Source organism: Mus musculus, chromosome 9, assembly GCF_000001635.26.
Source record: "Mus musculus strain C57BL/6J chromosome 9, GRCm38.p6 C57BL/6J".
Lineage (NCBI taxonomy): Eukaryota > Metazoa > Chordata > Mammalia > Rodentia > Muridae > Mus > Mus musculus.
Window position 1 is genome coordinate 120,976,804 of NC_000075.6, and position 25,371 is coordinate 121,002,174.

The 25,371-nt window shown below is 49.6% G+C and overlaps 1 protein-coding gene and 1 long non-coding RNA gene across 9 annotated transcripts in view; one reads left to right on the plus strand and one right to left on the minus strand.

The window, feature by feature from the left end:
- Nucleotides 1–25,371, minus strand: part of Ulk4 (unc-51-like kinase 4) — a 321,706-nt gene that overhangs the window by 12,350 nt on the left and 283,985 nt on the right. The gene's annotated exons all lie outside the window — the stretch shown is intronic.
- Nucleotides 51–23,418, plus strand: Gm34945. The gene is made up of 2 exons (XR_003948093.1): nt 51–4,383; nt 4,628–23,418. It is a non-coding gene; the product is annotated as a predicted gene, 34945 (long non-coding RNA).

Here is a 25,371-nt window from a genome sequence, read left to right on the forward strand (position 1 = left end):
TGTGTATGTATATACCTTTCTGCTTGTCTGTGTGTATATATATTTGTGCACGTATATATGCGTGTGTCTATGTGTCATGCATGTGTATGTATGTGTGTATGCATGTGTATGCATGTGTATGTGGGGAGGGCAAGGAGGAGACTTGGAGGGAGAGAGTAACCTAGCAGCCATTTCTCTCTGGACTTACCTGTGGAGGGAGGGAAGCTAAGTGGAACTATGCCAGGTCATCAGGCTAAGTTAACCGCAAAGCCTCCTCCTTTGTTCAGCTCACCACTCTACGAAGTGTTGGCCACTTATGGTGCTGTGCTGTTTGGCCACTGTAAGAGCAGAGAGGAAGTCCTTACAGAGCCCCGGTTATAATGTGAGTCCCTACATGCATTTGCAGCAAGTTCTCAAGTCCAAGGCCCTCAGTGTATCAGAGATGGGCACTGCATGGGTGAGGTGGGCAATGTGACTGGACCTTCAGGGGCTCTAATGTAACAGAACTCTGAGGTCAGAGTAACTTTGTATGCAGACATGGATATGTCCTAGTCAGTGAAGTCACTGTGGTGACTTGAAAGAAAATAGCCCTATAGACTCACAGACTGGCACTATTAGGTCTGGCCTTGTGGGAGCAGGCTTGAAGGTCTCAGAAGCCCAAGCCAGGCTTAGTAGTTCACGGTCTCTTCTTGCTGCCTGCCAATCCAGATGCAGAGCTCTCAGCTTCCTGACCAGCACCGTGCCTGCCATCATGCTTCCCACCATGATGGCAATGGACTAAACCTCTGAATTGTAAGCTAGTCCCAAACAAATGTTTGATTTTGTAAGAGTTGTGGTGGTGATGGTGTCTCTTCACAGCAACAGAACATTGACTAAGACATCACCAAATATCTTGTAGCCCTCTGTCTTGTGGGGTTAAACATCTAGATAGACCTTAGGGAGGGAGGAAGCAAATCTGAGTCCTTCATGGTATAGAAGCAGAGAGCTCCATTTCTGACTCCCGAGTAGCTCTGTGCACTCTTCAGATAAGGCCAGAGTGGGGCTTGGGGCTTGCATTTGAAGATGGGAAGTGTGTCTGGATATTGACTCTGGGTAGAGGGGACATCAGTTAATTGACAATTTTCATGATCTTACCAATAGGCTCACTATATGAACATTTTGGTGAGTGACCACTTTCCAGCGCATTACAAAACTGTCACCCCAGTGAGCCTTTGGAGCCATGTTACCCAAGACAACTGCTGTGACAAGACAGCAGTTGTGACTAGCAGTGGGTTTTGCTCATAACAAAGGTGTTGAGCAGAACCATCTTTGCTAGTGGGAATACATGGCACCCACAAGTGAGGAAGGGATACAGAGAGGACATTACAGGGTGGGCCTGGTTTCCAAACTTCTTAGAGGAGCCTACATGCATGGAACTCTGAACATAGTTGGATTTTAATACAGAATAGAAGTTCTTGGGTCAGAGAGACAGGAGAGTAGGCCACAGTGGCCAAGCTGGTGACTGAGCCCATGTCCTGCCCTTCTCAGTGTGGGTCAGGCCCCACCCTCATTCAGGGAGGCAGGTGAGAAGCTGCTGTAAGACCAGCGGGTAGGTGCACAGCCACGGGAAGCCAGAGACAGCAACACACGGGCCCGGGAAGTGGCCTGAGTGCTTCCTGGGTGCAGCAGGAGGCAGGCACTTCCATGAGGCTCACCTTCACTTCAGAGACCTGCTCAGAAACTGGCTAGATCCTTGGGCAGCCACCAAAATAGGAGCCAGGGAAGCCATGAGAGCCCATAGCGACTCAAGTCCTCTCCAGGACTGTTCTGTCCTACAAATGTCACCTTAAAAGTCTGTGTCTCTAAGGGGCATTGGAATTTCTTCCCATTAGCAAAACTTGGAGGAAATTAGAAAGGAAAATTGGAATTCAAGTATTTTTTGGTTTACATAATTAAAGTCGTCAGGTACCCATTAGTCAAGATTTAAGCCTGGTTCTGACTACTGGACTGCCAAAGTTCCCATGCGCCCTGTGATTTTGGTCAAGGGTCTTGATCAAATGCTTACAGCCTCTTTGGAAATTTCTGACAAATGACCCAAACGAACAGAACTTATGTGAGACTTACCCTCCCTCCCTTAGCCAGGACTACACATGGAGGACTTTCTTTGGGGGTGCCTTTGAGGAAGGTTGTCTGAAGAAGAGGGGTTTCCAGCTCAGAGCAACAGGGCAGGTGTCAGCTGACTGAACATGCATCCTATGTGACTGAGGGAGACAAGAAACTATGGTGGGATGTGAGGCTCCAGAGGCTCACAGGGTCAGAATTTCCTGAGAAACAGTTAGAGTGGTCTCCGTATACACAGTGTTATTGAACGAAAGGCTTGGAGCCTCTAGGGAGCATCTCGGCCTCCGCAATGATGTGGGGGTGTTAAACTGACCAGTGTCCTTTGGCCTGTGCCTGTTGGGTCGGTCCTCAAGAGGATCTAGCTGAAGAGTAGCAGGGGGAAGAGGTGGGGATGCTGGTGTCCCTGTCATGACAGGGCTTGGGGTCTGGACTCGGGACCTGTGATCACCAGGTGGTCTGTCAACTACATGTCCTCTTGGGGAGCACTAGACACTTGACACTTGAACAGAGAGAGACATACAAGCTGTCCCGAGCTGAGTCTCCTTCAGTGGGCAGAGTCAAGGCTCTGGAGAAGCTCTGCTTTGTTACACAGAGGGACTGGGAGGAGGATGTGACAGGTGGAGTCCCAGCACTCTGACAGGAGGAAGGGGGACTCCCTCTTGACCTAAGTGGGATATCTGGGAAGGAGGGGTGGCCGACTATCTGTTCCATGGTTCCTTCACGTGTCTTAGTGGCATAGGGTTAATAAAGGTCAGCCTTCTTGACAGCCTCAGAGTGGGGTCCTAAAGAAGACGTCCAGGCTCGGCCTGACTGAGCATCAGTTTGCACTTGGGTTCAAATGTAAAAGCTGTCTGAGGAGCTCCAGGTCCCAGCAAAGGTGGCAGGACAGATGTCTGAGCACTCTGTGCGTCCTGCTTTGATTAACCTTTATACTGTTCAAACTCACTATTTTTTTTTTCTCTTTTGATGTATAATTTGCTGACAACCCTAACCTGTGTGTTTTTCAACTCAAACACCATAGTTTTTATTTCTGGAAGTTCTTATTTTAAAATCATCTTGTGCGACTCTCCAGACCTTTTGCACATATGCATGGTGCTACCTTGTCTGACCACTCTGAAGTCCGAGTCAGTCGGTGCTGGCTTGGTTTTCCTCCTTTCTGCATCTTTAATGACGTTTGTTGCCAGGTGACGAGGACGTAGCTCCTGACACTTCTCTTGCACTGTCTGTCTGGGGGATGGATGCAGCTGACTCACTGGAAGCATTTGGATTCTCTAGGGCCTTGCTGCTTCTCTGCTTTGCTAGGTCTCTGTCTAGGATGAATTTCTCCTCACCAGTGGCCAGAAGTGCTGTGTGTTCTATTTGACACCAGTCAGCACTACAGGAGACCTGGTTCTAGGTGGACACTTGAACAAGTTTCCTGTGAACCCATCCCATAGTCCCTAGCGTGCCACACAGGTGTACATGAGTCCTGCTCAGTGCTTAGTGGGCAGCAGTGGACCCTAAACTTCCTGTCCACAGCTGTGTCCTGAGTCCTGGCTGCCTTGGCGACCCTCTGCTCTAGACTGTGTGCTCTGCTCAGGAGCTCTGCTATAGTTTCCCAAAATCTGTGGCCTTTGCCTGTCACCTCTTGGTGGCTACTGGCTGTCACTGTCAGTGTCTAGCGTCATGTTAATTCCTCTCCCTGCTCCAGCCTTCCTCTTGGCTGTGTAAGTCCATGTTGACCAGAAGCAGAAATTCTAATATCAATTTATAACATTCCATGTCCCCATGCCCACCTGATGTCTCCCCTGTAAGATTTTCCCTGTACCTGCCACCTGGGAGGTGTCAGATCTTTGGTTCTGTGAGCAGTCTTCAGCTTATGGTATATTTTAATGTTACCCAGAAACACACAGACAATAGTACCCAACCCCGCCACAGAGGTTGTGTTTTTCTTCCAGAGATAAGGATTAATTAACTTCCCTAAAAGGCCTAAGGACCAACTCTTGAAAGCTGGTAGCACCCTCAGAATTCTGATTTAAATTATTCATGAGATCTTTGCCACCAACAAGTCCAAATTAATGTCAAGCCTTGGCCTAGAACCCACGGCTATAACAACAGTGGCCCAGAAGGAAAAAAAAATCACAGATCTGAGTGACTAGCTCTCGTGGGCTGCTAGGATTGATAATGAGCAGTGTGGTCATCTCCACCCTGGGCTTCTACTTGTGTAATAGCAAAGACACAAAGGCTCATATGACAAGCTGCCCCTGTCACAGCCACATGGCTTGGGTACCCTGGGCTCAGGGCTTTGCCTGCTAAGAACTCTGGGTAAGACTACATGAATTTCTAGTAGGCTATGGTTGCTCCCTGCACTGCCCCTCAGCTTGGCCTGGGGAGCCAGAGCAAAGAGAAGTGTGGTATCCTAGGAGTGGGGGGAGAGAGAGGAAGGGAGAGAGAAGGGTGGGGAAGGGGGAGGGGAAGAGAGAGGGAGGGGGAGAGGGAGAGGGATCTCTGCCCAGCCCATGGTGCTTAGCAAATGCCCTGGAAAGGCTCTTTATTAATCTCTATACAGACCAAGAGGACAGCGAGGAGGCGTCCTGCACGCAGTCCCTGCCGGCTTTCAAGGGTGACAGTATGGCACCTTGTGAGGGACTTGGTGGCAACATTTGCACATGGATTCTGCTTTAAAAAGTATTTGTCTTATCTGACCCACCACTCAGGTGATTCCAAAGCAGGCCATTAAGAATAGAGAAACAAAACATTAGATCAAAAGATCAAACTTTAAAGAACGCCCACAGGATCAAAGCCTCTCTCATCGCTGGCTGCAGGGAGTGTCTGGCAGCGGCAGAAAGTATGTCTTTTGAGAAATACCCTTTTCAAAGAAAAATGAGAACCCACCCCTAAGGAATGGCGCGGGGGGGGGGGAGTGGGGGAGGAAGGAGTGATGGCAACAGCAAGCTTTGGGGTTCTTGTCCTGACAAGTCAAGGCGTGAAGGTCAGATGCTCTGGTGTTCCAGGGAGCATCCACTGGCTTATAAGTGTGGTCAGACTCTTTCCTCACATGTGCAGGGGCTGAGGTGACCACAGATCTGACACGCTCCTCACTAAGACTGGCACAGCTGCCACTGTGGGTACCTGGGAGGAGCAGGCAGCACGTGCACAGTCCCAACTGGGCCTGGACCTTGTCCAAGGATGAATGCAATGGCAGAGAGGGACGTCAGCCCAGAGGAAGGAGACTCTGCGCCATTTCTTGGGACACTGTGTGGCAGGGACACCCTTGCTGGGCCACGTCGGCCCAACTTAGGAGCCTCCCAAAAGGGAAGGGGGGCTGGAGATGTGCTCATGCACCCCAGGTCTACCACAGCGGCTGGGCACCCCAGGTCTACCACAGCGGCTGGGCACCCCAGGTCTACTACAGTGGCTGGGCACCCCAGGTCTACCACAGTGGCTGGGCACCCCAGGTCTACCACAGTGGCTGGGCACCCCAGGTCTACCACAGTGGCTGGGCACCTCAGGTCTACCACAGCGGCTGGGCACCTCAGGTCTACCACAGCGGCTGGGCACCCCAGGTCTACCACAGCGGCTGGGCACCCCAGGTCTACCACAGCGGCTGGGCACCCCAGGTTTACCATAGCAGCTGGCATCAGGCAGTGGTTTCTATCCTCTGACCAGGTTAGACCTTCGCAGTCTCGTGGTTGCTGGTGGGGCTGGGGGTACGCTAGGCTTGTAACTCCTTTTCCAGAGCCTGGGGGAGTTCAGTGATTTAGTTCCCTTTGAAGGAAGCTCCTCACTTCAGAGCTGATCTCTGGTGGCTGGTGCTTGCTTGGTCATCTCAGGCCAGAGCTCTTGCTGTTGGGTCCGTCATTTGGCTGAGGTGTGTGTGTGTGTGTGTGTGTGTGTGTGTGAGTGTGTGTGTCTGCTGGAGGATGACAGACGCTGATTGCAAGTGGCAGAGGCGGGAAAGGTTAAGGCACACTGGTCTGAGGCTGACCTCTGAGCTTAGCAGCTCTTCTTCTAAATCAGACAGACAGAAACCTGATACCATAAAGTCAAATCACACGTGGAATCAGCCAGTGTGCATAGAACCAAAGGCCAACAGGGCGGTTGCAATGGCTGTCACAAAGGTCCCCTTCCTGCACAAAGTGATCACAGAAATATAGAGAATGAGATCAACTCAACAAAGCAGAACAGCCAGAGAGCAGCCATGACGGGGCTGTGCACACAACAGTCTTACTACTGACTGAAACTTGAGCGATTGCCTTAAAGCTGGAATCCTGTCAAATCCTAGAAGTCTTGGGACCTTGGTTTGCCAGACATTTTCAGAGATAAATGACTAACAATGCCCTGTAGGCTAATGAGGGTGTGTTACAGCTTGGGGACTCCTCCAGGCATTAATACCTGTACCCTTGTGTGACCCCGAGAGGTGGGTGATCTTTGGGTCTCTTCTTTTCAGAAGTGGGGTGAGTTAGGATGCAGAGTGAAGTCTCGTGGATGAGGCTGGCAGCTCAGTGAGCTAGGCCTGGATCTTTCGGTCTGTCCAGGCTTGATACCAAGGCTACAAACCTGCTGTCAGCTACAGCAGGGCCCCCAGCGTCCATCTAGGAGCAAACAGAGGAGGAGGCAGGGCACAGCAAAGGTCAAGATAGGGAAGACATTTCTTCAGAGCCCAGGAACACCCAAGGGTGCTGGCATAGCCATGGCTTAGGAGAAGGGAGGCCAGGGGCTGGGAACACAGGTGGAGTGGGGCTCAGGAATGGGCCAGGGACATGGCTTTCTGCTGACACTCAGGGCTCCTTCCTTCGACTCCATGCTCCAGTACTCCCACGTGAAGACTCCTTCCGTCAACTCTCCAGCCTGCCTCTTGCTTTCTCTCCACAACACTTTCACACGACAGGGATAACAGTGACAGGTGTCCAGGAGACAGGCAGCCTACCTCCCAGTGGACATCTGCCATCTCCCCACAATTGCTCTTCACAAGGGCCACACCACACCTTCCTGGTGGTAGGATGCTGTGCTGTGCACTGTGCTGCGGAGTGCTCACTGAGGCTGGCAGAGGGGATGGTCCAGAAGGCTTTGAGACATCCCCTCTTACATCAGTAATCCTGAGCCTAGGGTGCCTGGCAGCAACCGATGGAGCTAAGAGGTGAAGATGTCCAGGCGGGGCCTGACGGTTAGGAGGCCGAGGGCGTGCCCAGAGCAGGAGCAGGGGCCTGCAGAGGGCTCAGCTGGTGAACTGATATGATAGCCTTGTTGGCATGGAGGCCTAACTTTGACCCTGAGGAACCACATAAAAGGGGGTGGGTATGGTAGTTTGTGCCTGTAATCCCTGCATCGGGGAGGCAAAAGCAAGTGGATACTGGGCGTGCTGTCCAGGCAGTCTAACCTAAGCAGCAAGCTCCAGGTTCAGTGAGAGATCCTGTCTCAAAAGACAAGGTGGGTGGTGTCTAAGGAGGATGAATACGTAAGTTGTCTTATGGTGTACACACACATTCTCTCTCTCTCTCTCTCTCTCTCACACACACACACACACACACACACACATGCACACACATGCACACACATGCTGATATGGGGACTGCTACCCAACAGGCAGGACCTGGGTTGCCTGAAGGCCAAGCAAGCACAGGATTTAGGGGACCCCCCTTCTAACAAGCAGGAATAAGTCATTTCTGCTTAGTTTGGTAAAAGGAAGGAAAACAGAACTCGGGGCAGACAGAGGGATCCGGTTTCCTGCTGGCTAGAGAACTGAGGTGTTGTGAGGGTTCAGCTTCCATGGTTGTGCCCTTGGGGTATGGACTTCAGCTGTGAACGGAGCTAGATTGTTATCTTTATATTGATTTGTCTTGGTCCAAAATTCAGAAACAAAATCAGATCAAATAGGGCCTCCAAGGGGTGAAATTTGGTTGTGTGACTTTGATCTGCAAAGAGCAGGGCTTAGGCCAGGACCAATGAAGGGCAGTCTCAGCTCTCCTCTCGCCCCTAGGGCATGGATGCTCTGGGCATCTTAGCTCATGTGATGTTGGTAAGACAAAATGCGGAGCATAGGTGAGTTATGGAGCACCAAGGCTTGTGTCTCTCAGCTCTGGAATCTGGAAGTGCCAAGGCTGCATGCAACAGCCCTTCCTGCTGTTACTCTCAGTGAAAGATGGAAGGGGTGGAAGGAGAGAGAAGACTGAGAGGGAGGGAGAAGAAAAGGGAGGCAGGGAACACTTATCTGTGTCCCAGGAGCCCTCTGTGATAAAGCCCTTCCCAAGGGCAGACTCTTCATGACCCAAACACCTCTCAAAGGATCCGGCCCCTAACACTGCTGACTTGGGAATGAAATACCTCCTGAGCTCTGGGGACAAGGTCCAAGCCAGGAGAGCTAGTTTCAATCACAGAGGAGCCTCACCTCCTCCTAAGATGACGCTGTCATTTTCTAGAGTCCATGCAGGTGTGAGTGTACTTGTTAGTGCGCAGGTGAGTGTACATGAGAGTGTACATGTGAGTGCACAGGTGAATGTAAAGGCGAGTGTACATGTGAGTGCGCAGGTGAGTACACAGGTGAGTGCACAGATAAGTGTACAGGTAACTGCGCAGGTGAGTGCACAGGTGAGTGAACAGGTGAGTGCACAGGTGAGTGTACATGTGAGTGTTCATGTGAGTGTACAAGTGAGTGCACAGGTGAGCGCACAGGTGAATGTACAGGCGGGTGCACAGTTGTGTGTACATGTGAGCACACAGGTGAGCATACATGTGAGTGAGTGACAGTCATTCCAGTCACTTAAGGGGAAGTCACATTTAGTCACCCATGTTTACTTCTGTGTTCCTCCTTACTTACCAAGGTTACACACAGGGTCCTGTGAGGACAGGGCGCATGGAGTCTGTTTTCTTAGGCTTGGCTGGGAAGTTTTTTGGACCTTGATCCCATGAGTCTGCGTAAGTACTATCAGAGGCTTAAATGTCTAGGAGTTACTTTCAAGCTGCCAGTGTCTGAGGCAGGTGAGAGATGACTTACGGAGAACACAGAGACTTCTTTGAGGAGAAGAAAACTGTTAAATTTCAGTGTGAGTCTGGTGTCCATTCAGCAGTCAGTGGACCTGGCTCTGGCTTTACCGTCCTTTCCAACACCATTCTGTCCAAGCAATTCTCTCCACACAGCTCGCCCCAGGGAAGGTAAACACCAGAGGGGTGTGTGCTGAGGCCTCGGGAAAAGGCCTCAATATGTCTCGGAGAACCCTCATAGGCACCTACAACTAACAGGCCAGGCAGGTACGTACCCTCCAGTGCCTCCAGGCCCTCTGTGCTAGACAATATGCCCACTGTCTCCACCAATCTGACATGGAAGACCTACTTCCTGTTGATAATGTAGAGTAACTACTACACGGCCCTCAGAATTCTGTAGGAGCCTCCATTCCCAGACTCCTGATGGGCCCAGCAGGAAAAAAGTGTGTCCAGTGCACTTGTGGAACATCTTGGCCTTCTTTGAGGCCATTATTTGAATGGTCAAGGTGCCCAGTAGCATAGATTGGTTGAAGACAGTGAGTTACAGAGTCCCACTGTGCTCTGGTTCCCACACCGGGTTCCCCATGTGACTGCGGCTGTGCAGTTATCTCTGCAACAGTGCTGGGGGTTGGGCAGTGAGCGCAGCTGTCCACTCCTGGGCCATCCCATCTGCTTTCCTACTCAGAACCTTGCAGATGGCCTATTGGTTTTGTTGGTGCTGCTACTGTGACATCATAAGCTACATACCCAACAAACATATCCCTAACTTGAGATTAACTTGTCATTAGTGAACTCATTAATTACAGCCAGTGCTTGCCAGGCTCGCTGGTTCAGGTATTCGTTGAGGAGACACAGGACACAATGGGACTAAGGGCAACTCTACATGCTTCAAATTCTCACGTAGATTTCACAGTCATTTGGACTCAACATCTCTCTACAATCATAATAAACAAAGCCAAAACCTCCCCACCCCGCTGAGAAGTTCCTCCTCCTGAAGGCACCTACCTCCATGATGCCAGAACACGTACATCTTATGCTGCAAAGGTGGAGGCTGCGTTCTACAGTGAGAGCCTAGAGTCCCCTCTGACACTCTGTCTGCTCTCAGATGCCACAGAGAGTAGCACAGGAGGAATCTTGGGGGCATTGCCACCTAACTTCCCACTACATGGGGAACTCACAGCTCGGTACTGACTGGAGCAGAGGAGACACAGGGAGCTGAGGTTACTAGGGAGTGGAATGGGACTCTGCATCTCCTCATTACACCTCTGGGTTGCTAAGGTGTGATTATATAAGATGAGGGCAGCTGCCTCCTGAAGGCTCGTGGTGCAGACATGTTCAGGAGGGCATTGTCCTTGACAGGGAGGAAAACAAGACAGAGGGTGAATCACTTCAACCCAGCTATGAAGTCAAGGGCTGGGAGCAGGCACTCACAGGCTGGTTGCAAAGTGTGCTGGCTACTCGGGGTCTAGTGCCTCTCCAAATATGTTTGATGATGAGTCTGTCAACAACTGCAGAATAGCTTGCCGGGACCTTTGCTGCAATTGCTTTGACTCTGAAAAGCTGCTACATCCGCTCTGGGATGGTGGGGCTCTAAGGGGCTGAGGTCATTTGAACACTGACTAGAGTGTGGGGGATCAGGAACTGTGGTCCCTGTTGCTAGGGATGAAGAAATGAGTACTTGCTTGCGAAGATTCTTAAGAGAGTTTGTTATAGCCCATGACAGTGCTTCCCTATGTGCTCCAGGGACCACACTCCTGGGTGATCACCAAGAAGAGCAGAAATGTACGTTTGCACAGAAGCCTCCTCAGGGTGCTTACAGAAAATTGCTAAAATTTGGAAGCAACCAAACCCAGCACCTTCCTGAAGGCAGAGGGGTGAATAATGGGTAGTCCATCCAGAGTACGGAATACTGTTCTGTGCCCACAGGGGTGAGTCGCCAAGCAGTGGCAGGACACAAGGGAAATGTCATTGCAATGTGATGAGTGATCGGAACCAACCCAGAAGGCTTTCAACACTAACTCTGCCACTGTAGAGAACAAAGAAGCATGCACGGGGCAGTGAAAATGATCATTGGCTGGTCGGGTCTATGGAACGAGAAAGGGACAGTACGGTACAGATGGACAGATGTCTGGGATAGTGTGATGCTCTGAGCTCCACCCACTTGTGTGTGACATTGCACAATTGCACATTTGTCCAAACCTACAGGACGCCCCATGGTAAGTGTGAACCCCAGTGTGAATTACAAACAGCATGGTGCTAGTCGGGTTCATCAGCTGTGGAGAATGGATAATTACAGGCCGGAGAAAGTCTCCAAGACGTTCACAGCTGGACGCCTGGACTCCAGCGGTGACCAAGAAGGGATGTTCTCCCAGAGTGGGAGGCTACATATGGGTGGGCACTGAGAAATCTCAGCACTTTCCCTTTAATGTTGCCGTGAATATAAAGTGGATCTAAAAATAGACTCTAATAAAAACAGAAGAGGATCCGCATGACTTAGTGTGAAAGAAAGGAGCCTCGAGGGGGGCAGACAGCAGTCTGGGCACAGGAGCTGCAGGAGCTCTCAGCCAGGGTGTCTGTCCCAAGGGTGGGCAGGGTTAGCATCAGCCTGGTGGACACTCAGAGCACAGACCCCAGACCCGCAGAAGCTGAGAGGAAGGGAGCTCTGTCTTCCCGGCAGGAAGACTGCCTACCACACAGGGGTCAGGCAGAAGGTTGCTCGCTATAAGTGCTAGTGAATGCATGTGTGCCTGCATACTGTTGTGTGCGATTAGATGTGTATGTGCATATGTGATTGTATGTGTATGTGGGTGTATGACTGTGTTATGTATATGTGAGAGACCATGTGCTTGACTGTGTGTGTGAGACCATCTGTGTGCGCACATGTATGTGTGACTGTGTTTTCAAGCGTGTGCCTGAACATGTGCATGTGTGATTCCAGATGCACCAGGGGCCTTTGGAAGGGATAGAAGGAGATGTACAAGTGAGTAGGGCCTCCACTCCAGGCAGAGGGGTTCTCAGATGACTCAGGGCCAGTGGAGGCAGCTAAGGCTCCCAGGAGGTGGTATAGGAGACAAGGATAGACCACCCAGGCCTTAGGTGAGGAAACACTAGACTAAGAATAAACAATGGATAGATGAAGAAGTGGGTAAGGGTAAGCAAAAGTCAGAGAGAGGCTGGGAGGGAGTGACCACAGAAGGCAAAAGAGGACAGAGGGTGCCTGTGCTAGAGAGAACCCACATGCAGAGATGATACTGCTTTGCAAAGGCCATTGTGCCTTGGCCTTCTGTTCAGGTGGCCTGGGCCAGCAAGGGGCTATACTGTGTCTCATGTTTTGGGTTTCTGCCTGAGCTATAGCGGCTGGACCTTGAAGCCACAGGGGCAAGAAGTTAAGTCCAGACATTAATCTATGTCTGTAACTTACAGCTTAATGTATACTTAGACTAAGGGCTATAGAACCACCTGAAGGAGAGCAACACTTAGCAGTAAATACACTTCACAGCTCTCTACCAAAAGCCCTTAGTGTCTGTATGCAAGTGACCATACCTAAGTGACCCTTCATCTTGTGGCCTAGTGATGGACATTCACAGTCACTGCACAGTCTGGTGAGGCCCCGGCATCCCAGGACACACAAGAGATCACTACACAAAAGCTTGGACAGATGGGACCGGGGAGACATCTCAGGAGCTAAGGAGCTTCCTGCACAAGATGAGGACCTGACTTTGAGTCCCCAGAGCCCATGTAAAAGCCAGATATGGTGACATGGTGTGTCTCTAATCCCAAGACAGAGCTCCTATGGTGAGAAAAGACATGCAGGCAGGAGGATCCCTAGAAACTTTCAGGTCAGCTAGCCTGTGGCAAACACAGTGGAAGATGAGAACCTGAGGTTCTCCTCTGACCTCCATGCACATGATACACACGAGTGCACGCATGCGCGCACACACACATATGCACACAGACACACACACACACACACACACTGTAATAAGAGCACTGTGGACAGGATTTGTGGCTGAGACCAAGTCAAGCCTTTCAGTTGACAAGGGACCATTTTCCTTTATGCATGATAACTAAAGCTCAACTGTGTCTCATGTTTTGGATTTCTGCCTGAGCTATAGCAGCTGGACCTCGAAGCCACAGGGGCAAGAAGTTAAGTCCAGATGGCACATGTCAAACATGGCTGTCTGTCCAGCTGAGCTCCTCAGACATGGATTCACCCAAGACTTCATAGTCCTGGACGGAGCAGGACAAGGTTCAAAGGGTTGGGGAAGACTTGCATTTCATGCAACAAGAAAAGGTCTGATTTCGGGGTCATCTATTTCCTGAGGGCCATGCCTGCTGCCTGCTGCCTGTTGCCTTCATTAGTGAGGGCAGAGCCCAGCAGATGGGAAGCAGTTGGTATGCTGAGGGCAGATCTGCCTGTGGGAAGAATGTTAGACTAACGTAACCGGACAGCATTGTATTTCTTTCATTTTAAATGAAACCCTGTTCAATCTTTCCAGATTAGGGGGAAATGTGCATTTGGGTACAATGACATAATAGCAGTAGCCAGAATGTTTCTAGAGCCCACGGACCCTCTAATTAGCGCTAAGCTGCACACCATGAGTAGATAGGACTTGAACTGTGTAGGGAGCTGAAAAGATTTCACACCATCCTGGTTTATTTAAATTTCAGCCGGGTGGTAGCTGTGCGATGAGCTGGGAATCATCGCTGCTTCCCATGGAAACGATCTCTGGTGAGCCGTGAGTCCATGCGTTTACTTTAAGTGAGGCAATCGAAGCTTCTCGACTTAAAAACCCAGCCAGTACAAAGAAATTAGAGAAAAAGTCTCACCATGGACTCAAGGCAGGGGGTGAGGGGTGGGGACCACCATTCAATGACCTTGCCAGATGAGCCAGTTGCTGTGAGGTGCTGATGCTAACAAGGACAAGGCCTGCCCACAAAAAAAGAAGTCTATTTGAATCCATTATGTCCTTTGCGCTTAATTCTGCAGGATTGGCCCTGGTTGCTGGCAGTAAAACTTAGTTTACATTTCTCAAATGCATTTGTCCTCTTGATTTCCAAACATTTCTGTGATTTTCTTTCTTTCTTTCTTTCTTTCTTTCTTTCTTTCTTTCTTTCTTTCTTTCTTTCTTTCTTTCTTTCCCTCTCTCTCTCTCTCTCTCTCTCTCTCTCTCTCTCTCTCTCTCTTTTCTTTTTGAAACCTCTGGCAACAGATAAGCTGAGCACAGCCCCCTGCCCCACAGAAAGTCAGTAAAAAACTACGGAACTGAAGGAATTCAGCAAGGAAACAGATTTCTGAATATCAAACACCAAGGTTGGAAATGAAAGCTTCAGACAATGAGATAAAAGTTACGGAGATGGCGTAGCCAGGCACCAAAGAGAAGCATCAGAGGGATGGAAGTCGAGGTGCTGAAGCTTTGCACTTGAAAACCAACAAGAAATTATGTAGGCACAGCCACAATGCCCCCCCAAACTCCGGGATACAGTCCAGAGAACCTGCAGAATCCATGGGGCAGAAGAAGGAGCACAGAATGTGAAAACTAGTGAAACTGTGGACACACAATTTCCCAGGTTGAGAGAAAGTCAGACACTCAAACTCCAGGGGCATCTAGAACAGACATGACGCAAGAGACATTTCTCCACAGCACAAATACAAGAAACAATGCCCAACACTGTAAGCGGGAAACCTCAACTCATCTAACGGTCAGAAATGGCAGAATAGCAGTCGATCCCTAAAAGCGAGCAGAGCGTGCGTGGATGCATCTCAAGCCTTGAAAATAAATAAAATAAAGCCAAGACTGCTGTGCCCAGCAAACTATCTTCAAAAACAGAAGGAGGGATAAGGACCTTTCATGACAAGCACAGACCAAGACAGGTCATGACCACTGACCCAGCCCTGCAGAAGACATCTGTTTGCCTCTGTTGGTGTGATAAAAACCAAACCAAACCAATACAAAAACCCACTCTGACCCAAAGCAACTTAGGGGATAAAGGGATTTATCTGTTTTATACTTTCAGGTCACAGTCCATCATGGAGGGAGTCAGGGCAGGAACTCACTCAGGAGCTTGAAGCAGAAACCATGGAGGAACTTGCTGGCTTGCTAGCTTGCTGGCTTGCTGGCTGGCTGGCTGGCTGGCTGGCTGGCTGGCTGGCTGGCTGGCTGGCTGGCTGGCTTTGCTCTCAAGCCCATGCTTAGCGAGCTTCCTTAGAGGATGATGCTGCCCACAGTGGGCTGGGCCCTCTTGAATTAATTAATATTCAAAACAAACCCCACAGACATACCCTCAGGCCAGTCTGATCTGGGCAATCCCTTGATGAAACCCTCCGCAGGGAACTCCAGCTAAGTCAAGTTGACAATTGTAGCTAACCAGGATAGAAAACAGCTGCTTTGTGGATTTTTTAAGGTTAGTATGCTGTAATGACCCACTGTAGTAGCTACCTGCAAAGTTCATGAATATTTGGAGTAGTGTTGGGTTTTGGCTCTCATTTATTTTCTCCCCAACTATTCTTCCAAAAGTTCAGACTCCAAGCTGCAAACAGCACGGATGAAAGCGATCACCCAATCTTTAAATGAAAGAAGGCAGTGTAAAGTTTTGATTCCAGTAAAGAACTTAGACTGAGCATCTGCTGGGGGATTAGGGAAAATTTAATCATTTTGTGGTCCTTGTTAGAGAGCATCTGCCTATGGGTCTATGCACATCAAATTTTAAATAAACAAGCCTAAATGTTTTAAAAAAACAAAAAAACTCAATAAGCTATGCCTAACTAACTCAATGCAGAGGATTTTTTTAAAATATTTAAAAAGTGAGTGAGTTTTTCGTAAAAACAGAATATGCTGAAAGAACCCACAACTAAGACTAGAAGATACAGCTCTGCATTTATGTCAGAACATAACCAACATCATATTCAAATGGGACAAGGCTCCAAATGCCCAAATACCAAAGAGCGAGTAGTATTTTTAAGTCATTATCTACATTTTTAAAAATACAGCTTTGCTGTTAGTAAGCTTGCTCTTCAATGATTTTGACAAATTTCTCAGAGCTCAAAAATCTGCCTTATTTTTAATAACATTTAAAGGGCTTCCAGCTCATGAGCTGATCAGGGATATTGTAGTCTGCCTAAATTAAGATTAAATCATTGAAAGAGTCGGTGTGAGAAGTAAGACTCCAGGGAGGATATTAACAATTTAGCATTTCCAGCTTGTGCGGGAGTGCTAATTCCACTTTCCAGAGAAACAAGAGAAGTGGTGTTCATTCAAATTAAGATCTTGTGGCCGCAGCCGTGCATGTGACATCTGCACAGGCATGCCAGGAATAACAGGCGAACCTCCCCAAGGACCCAGCGAGGTTCCTCTGTCTGTCTCCACACAGGAAAATACAGACAGCTAACTGTCAATTATGCACAGTGGACGTGGGCTTCGGCATGACTGTCGGCAGGGTCCTCTGAGATGAGGGGCTTCCTGGAGCGGTGTGTGTGTGTGTGTGTGTGTGTGTGTGTGTGTGTGTGTGTGTGTGTGACATGCATAGCTTGAGGATCTCGCTGCACATTCTCTCTCTGCATGGCAGTCTCCTTCTGATGCTCCAGGCCTTAAGGAATACAGGGAGCCAGTCCTGGGAATACACCTGTGCGTCAGCCTCAGCTATGTGAGGACAAGCCGAGAAGACTGACTGGGATTGAAATTGGGAGCTGCAAGATATAGAGATGGGAGATGCTCAAGGCTCCCCAAGACTCCTCACAACATGAAGAGGAAATGCATTGCAGACCAAGTTCAGACAGGTGGCAAGAGCCTCCTTCCTCTGCCCAGCCCGTGCTGAGGATGGTGGCGTGGCTCTCACAGCCCTCGCCCTGTTCACTCTCAAAGCATCGGTGCATTATGGATGAGGCAAACTAGCAAGGCCAGAAGTTAACTAGCAAGGCCAGAAGTTCCCACCTCTCCCTCACGCCTTCTCAGGCAAGGACAGCACTTTGAATGGACCACAGTGTCTTTCCACCATTCCTGAGCTGAAACACTCAGACTCTGTGCCGGGGAAGGGGCAGCTCCTGAGAACAGAAACTGCAAGCCAGGCGTGCTAGTTTATGCCTGTAATATCTGAGGCAGGAAGAGTCACCTATGAGCAGGGCCAGTCTGAGAGATGTAGCTCCCCAGACCTCACTTTTAAAAAGAATACAAACCCCAGAGGGATGTCCATCACTTGCAACAGTCTTAGGCTGAAGACAGAGAAGGCTCTCCAGACAAGACAAAACCATAGCTCAAGCTCCTTACCAACAAGAACTAAAGAAATAGCTTAGGGGGTCATTCTTACAGCACAGGGAGCCTGTCAGGTTATCAGGGCTTAGGGAGGACGCCTTAGAGGCCGGGCCCTTGCCTAGCAATCGTTAGGCTAGTTTCCAAACTGTCCAGCGGCCCAATCACTGGTGTGTGCCCAAGTAAATGAAGCACACACAGAGACATTGAGGGCTTATTTACAACAGCACCAATGATGAGCAGGCTGTGGGTCGGGCTCCTGGGCTGATGCAGCTGCGGTCAAGTGCCCTGGCCCGTGTGCTCAGTGTTAGCTCACCGATCTCACCGATCTCCTCCCGCTGCCAATGGCACTGTATTGACCTTACAGCTAATGGGTCCAGCCGACACTGCTGTGCCAGGAGGAAGGTGAATTATTAATGAGTTAAAAGGCAGACATAGCTCTTCACTTTCCAATACCCTTCTCTTGAGAAAACCCTAAGGGGGTTAGTGCAGGGGAGAAAAAAGATAACACACAGAGAAAATGACTTTTTAAGTGCTTCCCTCCCATGGTGTTGCACGACAGACGGTAACAGGTGGGCCCTTTTCTCTGGTATAAATGGCTTACATTTCTCTTCCTAAGTCCAGCTCCCACACTTCAGTGTCCTATTGCTTTGAACCAAGCACTCAAATTAGCCTTTAGGAACTGTATTTTTAAATAAAAACAGGGAGCTGGTTTTGGCTTTAATTCAGGAGAAGTCTTATCGGGATTTTTGGAAGAAATGTCTCAGTGGAGTTTTGTGTTTGGCCACAGAGCATCTCTGGAGTTAGAATACAATGTGGCTATCTAGGGCCTTTGGCCAAGGGAAATCTCGAGGGCTGGGGCCGGTTACAGGGGTCACTCCTGAGGGACAGGAAGAGGCAATCACACTTCCTGAGGTCATCTCCAGTGAACAGCTGGGGCACTGCAGCCCACCATGGCTGGCTGAGCAAACGAACTGGGCTTTCAATGCTGAGATCCGAATGGTGATGTTCCCACAACATGGAGAAGACTCATACCCAGTGTTCAAGGACCACTAATCCAGATTTTTAAAGTGCTGTGCTGTGGTGATGGCAGTACTGCGAGTTACACCAGGGTGGATTCTGAGGAAGAAAGTCTGAACGGTTCCGAGCGACAACAACAGGTTGTAGAAATGAAGGCTGGAGCTGAAGTCAGCACGGACTTATGGAGTGCGTTTGCAGGCTCCATTCTTCTACTGCCTATGTAGCACCTCTGGGAGTGTGCCACCACAGATGAGTGGAAGACAGACCTGGGCCTGCAGTCCCTGCTGGCTTTAGGCACATGGTCGAAGCAAGACACCACTGTCTCTGTCTGTCTAAGGGAGGGCCGCTATGCCCCCACACTGTCTCTTTCTGTCTGGGGAGAGCACTATGCCCCCACAGTGTCTCTGTCTGTCTGGAGGGGCACTATGCCCCCACACTGTCTCTGTCTGTCTGGGGGGTGCTATGCCCCCCACACTGTCTCCGTCTGTCTAAGGGGAGGGCCACTTTGCCCTCACACTGTCTCCATCTGTCTAGGGGAGGGCTGGTATGCCCCCATACTGTCTCTGTCTAAGGAGAGAGTTACTATGCCCCCACATTCATTTACTAGCATCTGACCTCATGGTTCTTATCTGCCACCCTCCTAGATGCTGTGCATTACGTCAAGTAATACAAGAACCACATGAGCTGTCTATGTTGTCATTAGAGACAGGGTCTCTCATAGCCTAGACTGGCTCCAGATTCAAATTTCAGTGTATATGTGTAAGGGATTCTTAAAAATAAAGAAAACCTAACAACCACCACCACCACCACCAAAACAACCCAACTGGCCTGGGTGTAGCCACACACCTGTGACCCAGAACTGTGGAGAAGGGACAAGAACATCACTGGGGCTTTCTGGCCACCAGTCTAGTTCTGGGTTCAGCAAAAGACCCTCTCTTCATAGAATAAGACAGAGAATGATAGAGTAGACTCAGGCCTCCAGATACATACCCACGAGCACACGTGCACACAGATGCACACACAGGGGTGGGGTGGGCAGATTTCTCAGAAAGATTAAGGGAATGTACTTGAAGCATGTATTTGGCTCCTGAGCCCTCACTGAGGGAAGCCATCATTGTGACATCATCTAGGGAGCCCTGTGGTTTCCTACAGAAATACCTAGGACCACCACCGTGAACATGGCCACTCATGGCTGTCAACTGTCAGGTCACACACTTTCGTTTCTTTCCAGAGATACTGTCTCACTATGTAGCCAGGCTAGTTTTGGATTCACAATTCTTTCACCTGCACCTCCCAAGTACCTTGACTGCAGGTGCGTGTCACTGTGGCCCCCTGGAGCCTGGTCTGCTTGCATTTCCTCTCCAGAGTCTATGGAGCGAAGGAACTGCGAGCTTGCCTTGTCCAGAGCCTGGGCCAGGCACTGAGAACAAGTCTGGCTGCTTCGCCGACCCTGGACACGAGTCCTCAGCTGGGAATATCCTCCTGAAGTGACCCTGGAGATGCCCTCCTTGAAGTAAGGTTCAGGCTGCCCAGGGACAAGTCTTCAGACTGAACAAATCCATGCAGGTATGTATTGCTGCTACTTCTAAAGCCTGGAAATTAATCGCCAGGTCTTCTTGGTTCTTACTTTTCTCTTTCTCTCTTACAACAACCCCCCAGAAAGATGGTTTCTCCCCAGATCTTGGCTGTTCACTAACCACTTCATGGTGTTTCTAGAAAGAAGAAGGTGTTAATTAGGGTGTAGTGCCCCCGAAACAACAGATAGTTCTTGGAACACTCGGTGCTGCTGGAAGCTCAACAAGAATGTGAGAAGACCCCAGGGTTTAAAATCTCCACTCAGCTCTGTCTTAGGCCCACAGCACTCAGTGAGGCTGGACTGGTACTGCGGGTACCAGTCTTCCATGAAACACTTTGTTCAATATCACCAGGCCATGATTAGAACTTCTTGTCACACAAATGGCTGGCTGCCTGGACTGCACAGGGAGGAAAAGCCCCCAGCTCTGTTCTAGACCAAGGAGTTAGAATCTCCCACGGGACCAAAAATCTGCTCTTCTACAAAGCTCTCTGAAGCCTCGGTAGGCTCGCAAAGCTCTCTGTGGTACCCAAGAACTTACAAAAGTCCCCATAGTCCCCAGGGACTTATAAAGCCTCCCTTTGGTCCCTGTGAACTCACAAAGCTCCTCTTGGTCCTGTGGGCTCACAAAGTTTCCTGTGGTCCATGTGAGCACCAGGGCTTCGGAGCCACGGGCACAGAAATGATACTTGGTCAAGTGGTCAAGCATATGGAGTACACTTTGCCACACACATCTCAGAAATATTAAGGATGTATTGCTAACAACTGCTTCCCTCAAATTAGGCAAGGCCAAGTACAGTTGAGAGTCGAGGATTTGCATGCCAGACCTGAGGTGAAAACAAAGTATGGTCGGGGCTAGCCTGTGGTTGGGGCTAGCCTGTGACAGGGTTCAGGGAGACTGATCAGCCAGGCCCTAAAATAGAAACTAAACACCCAAGGTTGAGATCTTTCCAGAGACTGAAGGATATGCTGTGGGTAAAGCAAACAGACACATTCATCATCAAGATGATACCCGCCATCTTTGGGTTGAGGCATTGATATCTGTAACACAGAAGTGTGCCTGCTAGTCAGCCAGGAGCAACTAAAAAGCAACAGAGGGAGGGCAAGAGATGCAGAGGTAACTCCAGAGCCACACAGCAGCTTACAGAGAAGGCAAGTTACATTGACTCTGTTATTTGCATCCATCACAGCGATACAAATGCTTGCTGGTGATGGGCCTAAGACCCTCTAGAGCCACAGTAGAGAATTTAACCTGGCAGAAGTGCTCAGCAAAACAATCTGACAGGAACTGGAGGACCCGCATCCCTGCCCCGAGGCCACACAAGCCTGCGCATGGATTTCTAGAGACAGAGATGGCTGAGGCACGTAGCAACAGGGGCAGAGTGCCAAAGTGCAATGCTTGGTAGAACAAAGTTAAAAAAAGACAAGGTTTCAACAAGTTAAACTACAAACAGGACGTATAGAAAAGCTGTGCTCTCTCTCTGGAGTCTACACAAGAAGACACGTGTGACAGCGGCATGCATATCTTCTAAACTCCACTCACATGGTAATATGTATGGATGCATGTTTACACATTTGAGCCTGTGCACATCAGAGAGTAGACAACATACATTAAACACACTAGCATGGGAAGCGATCTTGAAAAGAGACTAGCAGAACAGCCAAGCTGCAAAGCACAGGAGCAAGGTTGGTCTCTCTAAAGAAAGAAATTTACATGCAGCTCAAGGCAAAAGAGTATTTTCTAATTAAAAGCAAATTTCTGACTACATGCCAGTGGTCTCAGCACTACCCAGCTATCCTATAGTATCTATACCTGTCGTACTCTCTATCACTGTAGTCTATGCTCAGCAGCTACGACAGGCTGTAAACACATCTGAGCATTCACTGGTTCTTCCCAGCCCCTTGTGCGTGCCACTCCCATGGGCATCTGTACCCAGGGTTGAGGGTAGAGGAGGTAGGAGGAGGCTACAGAGAGGAGGGCAGAGCCAATAGCAAGTGACCTCACAATTACTGCCGTTTGAAAGAACCGTGGAATGGAGAGACTTTTAGGACGGGAAAAGAGAAAAGTAGAAGGCATGGTTTTGAAATATTTCCTGTGTGAGAAGAATAGTAGAATCATTGTCTGGGTTCACAGAACAGGGATTCGGCCGAGCTGCCCCCGGATCCGGCAGCATCATCACGGGTTGCTCTGAGGAACGGCTGTCACTGCAGTGTGAGCCCAGACACAGGCTTCCCACAGCACAGCTGCTTCAGCTGGGACCTCAGCTCTCGAAGCCAGTCCTTCCTCTCCCTCTAATTCAACAAGAAGGCTCTGGGACTCTGCTGAACTCAAGAGTATACAAGGGACTGAAAAGATGTAGGCCTTGAAGAGAATGCCCCAGCAGCGGACATTAGTCAGTGTCTGCAGAGTAAGGAAGCTGAATCCCCCGAGAGGGCTGTTGAACACCTGCTTCCTCGAGTTTGGACTTTTCCAGATTCAGTGCGATTATGGAGTGTCTGCTCTGTGCACAAGGCTGAGATACTGCACAGGGTCTGCAGGCTCACTCCCCGGAGCTGCAGAAAGTGACTGAGCCCTGTTTTGATAGTCAGGGGGAAGGTCAGTAAAAAGCAACAGTCCAGTCCTAACACAAGGACAGAGGACCTCTGCAGGTAGAGGGGAAACGGACCGATCAGGGAGCGGCTGACAGAACAGGGCTGACTCAGCTCTGAGGGAGGTGGCTGCTCTCTGTGCCTCTGCTGACAAGTGGTTTTCTCTCCCTCCATTTCATACAGGCATTTTGTACACTGTGGTCCCTGGGAGAATCTCATTTGGCTTTCTTGCTTCCACCCAGCATCTGTCAGTGGTTGAGGGGGAATGATGCACTCAGATGTCTCCTCAGAAAAGCGCTATTACCTCTGAAACCTTTGGTGCCTGCAACGTACCTAGCCCCACAGCATCATATTCAGCAGCAGAGACCTGGGCTGGGGCAGGGAGGCCCATTCCATCCAAGGAAACACCTCTAGGGTCATTAGGCACAGCCTACCATCATCTGATGGTTGAAAAGATGTGTTTTTTCATTCAGCCCAGCTTGACCTCATACATTCGGGGTCCAGAAATGACAAAACAGGAGGGATGAGACCATTCCCTGGAATTCCCAAGGGGAAGCTGTCCTCTCCTAGCTAATGATGATGCCAATCTGGTCACTCAGAGAAACGAGGCCTCAAAAGTAAGCTTGAAGCTGGGGTGTCACAGGAAGCCTGAGGAACCAAGGTGAGCCACGAGTAAGCTTACAGGAGATACCCCCCCCCCCCCCGCCCAGTGCCCAAACATCAACTCTTCAAAGGCAAGCTAAGCTCTAATATAAACTGGAATGGGGGTCATCGGATAAGTGTAAGCTGTGCAACTCTGACAGCCTGCCCACCTCCCCCCAGTCCATGGTGGGAGGCAGAACACCTGTGACATCTGCATGTGTGTCATAGCATGTGTGCACCTGTGCACATGTGTGTGCAGACACAGTAATAAAAACAAAGAGGAATTTATTAAAGTGAAAAGGAAGAGGAGTTCGTGTTGGTCTGTAAATTACACAGATTTTTTTAATCCAATGCTTATTCATTTGGCAAATTCCAGAATATGCGCCACTGTCCTGGTTGGAAACAGTTTCCAGATACACCACCATCGAAGCCAGAGCGGGAGCTCAGTGCTGGCCTAGCATGCATGAAGGCCTGGCTTTGAACCCATGACACACTGCATAAGCCATGTGTGGCTGAACATACCCATGATCCCAGGGCTAAGGAGTTAGAGGCAGGGGGATCAGGAGTTCAAGGCCATCCTAGGCTACAAAGGGAGTTTGAAGCCAGTCTCTACATGAGTCTGGGCCTCTAACAAAAAACATCCAGACATGGAAATCTCAGGTGAGGTATTCCTGGTCCTGAAGAAAGAATTTTATTCTTATAAACAAAACACCCACAGTATGAACGAATTCTATGCATATGTATTCATGCATGTATATTTATAAATTAACTTATACATATGCATAATCCATTTACACATATGTAACAGAGCAGAACACGGTCTTTATCATCTTCTGGGCAGAGTCATGGCACAGGGCATTGGTGTAGCTGCCACTACAGGCCTCAGCGTGTGTGGGCTGGGAGTGTGGGAGGTGTTTGCAGCTCAGGCTCCCTGAAAGAGATGCTCCACACAGCTCTCTCTGCAGGCAGCAGATCCAGTATTCTGGTACTGAGAACACAATCATGTCTCACAAATCAATACAGACTATTCTTCATATTTGATTCCTGAATACAGGTTTGCAGTTAATTCATTATTAACTAATGTGCAAGTTAAGAGTGCTGATGGAGCAGTCTGCACGGCAGTCCCCAGCTCTTTGCTTCATCGGCCCACAGTGGCTGGCAAGGGTACTCATTCCAGGAAGGATGTTTATACTCTTGGTAGGGTGACGTCACCACACTACCCTCTTTGTTAAGAGTCAAGGAAAGATACTGGGTAGAGTCTGTCTCAAGGCCAAGGCAGCTGACAGGATACAACGTAGATGTTTCCCAGGCAAAGGAAAATTTGGACGGTTTATTTCAAGCTATTCAGAAAGGCTTCTGAGAGAGCATGTGTTTTGGGTTGAGGATAGACATGGTAAAAGGCCCAGAAGACAGGGATAACATAACCAGACAGCACTCAGTCAGAGCAGGCAAGCCCCCTTCCCACCTCCCAAGAGAGGGTGGCAGGGCCCTGGCAGATGCTGTGGGTGGGAGCTCTAACAGGTGGACCAGGAGAGACACTGTAAGAAAGCTATCACTGCGCATAGGTGCTGGGTGCCTGCCTGCCGTTTACAGGTTTTTAATGAGGTGAATGGCGCAGGATCTTAGCTTTAAGGGTGATTCGGTTTATTTCCTTTGGGGAGATGAACAGAGAATAAATAGAAGGAAAAGGAAAAAGAAGTTTGGAAGGAGAGGGAGGTTTCTGTGCAGAGAAGGCAAGGTCAGTCTTGGCAGCTTCCATTTACCTTCTTGCTCAGTGCATCCTGGGAAATGTCCTGCTGGACAAAGTCCCCAGGGCACTTTGTCCAAGAGCAAATTGCAGCAAATTCCACCCTGTTAGGTTTACCTCACTGTTCCAAGTATACCTCAGTCGCAGCAGATCTCGGCCACTTAGGCCCCATCCCCCACTTTCCTTGGCAGAGTTCCTACACCCTGTGTCCTCCTTCTCCCTGGGATAGTTTGGCTTCCTGCCTCCTCTGTGGTCTCCAGAAGCCACACCCCCTCCACCGAGGACAGAAGCGGCCCTAGGACCCCTATTAATGTAATTAACGCCTTTGCATCGCTTTCAAGTACAGCCATTATGGAAACCAGAATCCAGATGTGTGGTGGTTGCATCTCAATACACACCCATTCTGTGCCAGAGGCTGCCCAGGGTTGCCAGCCTGCTTAAGTACTGGTGGTGCTAATTACCGTGATAACGTGTGTTTATGTGGCGCCATCCTGCCCCAGCCACCTCCATGAGCA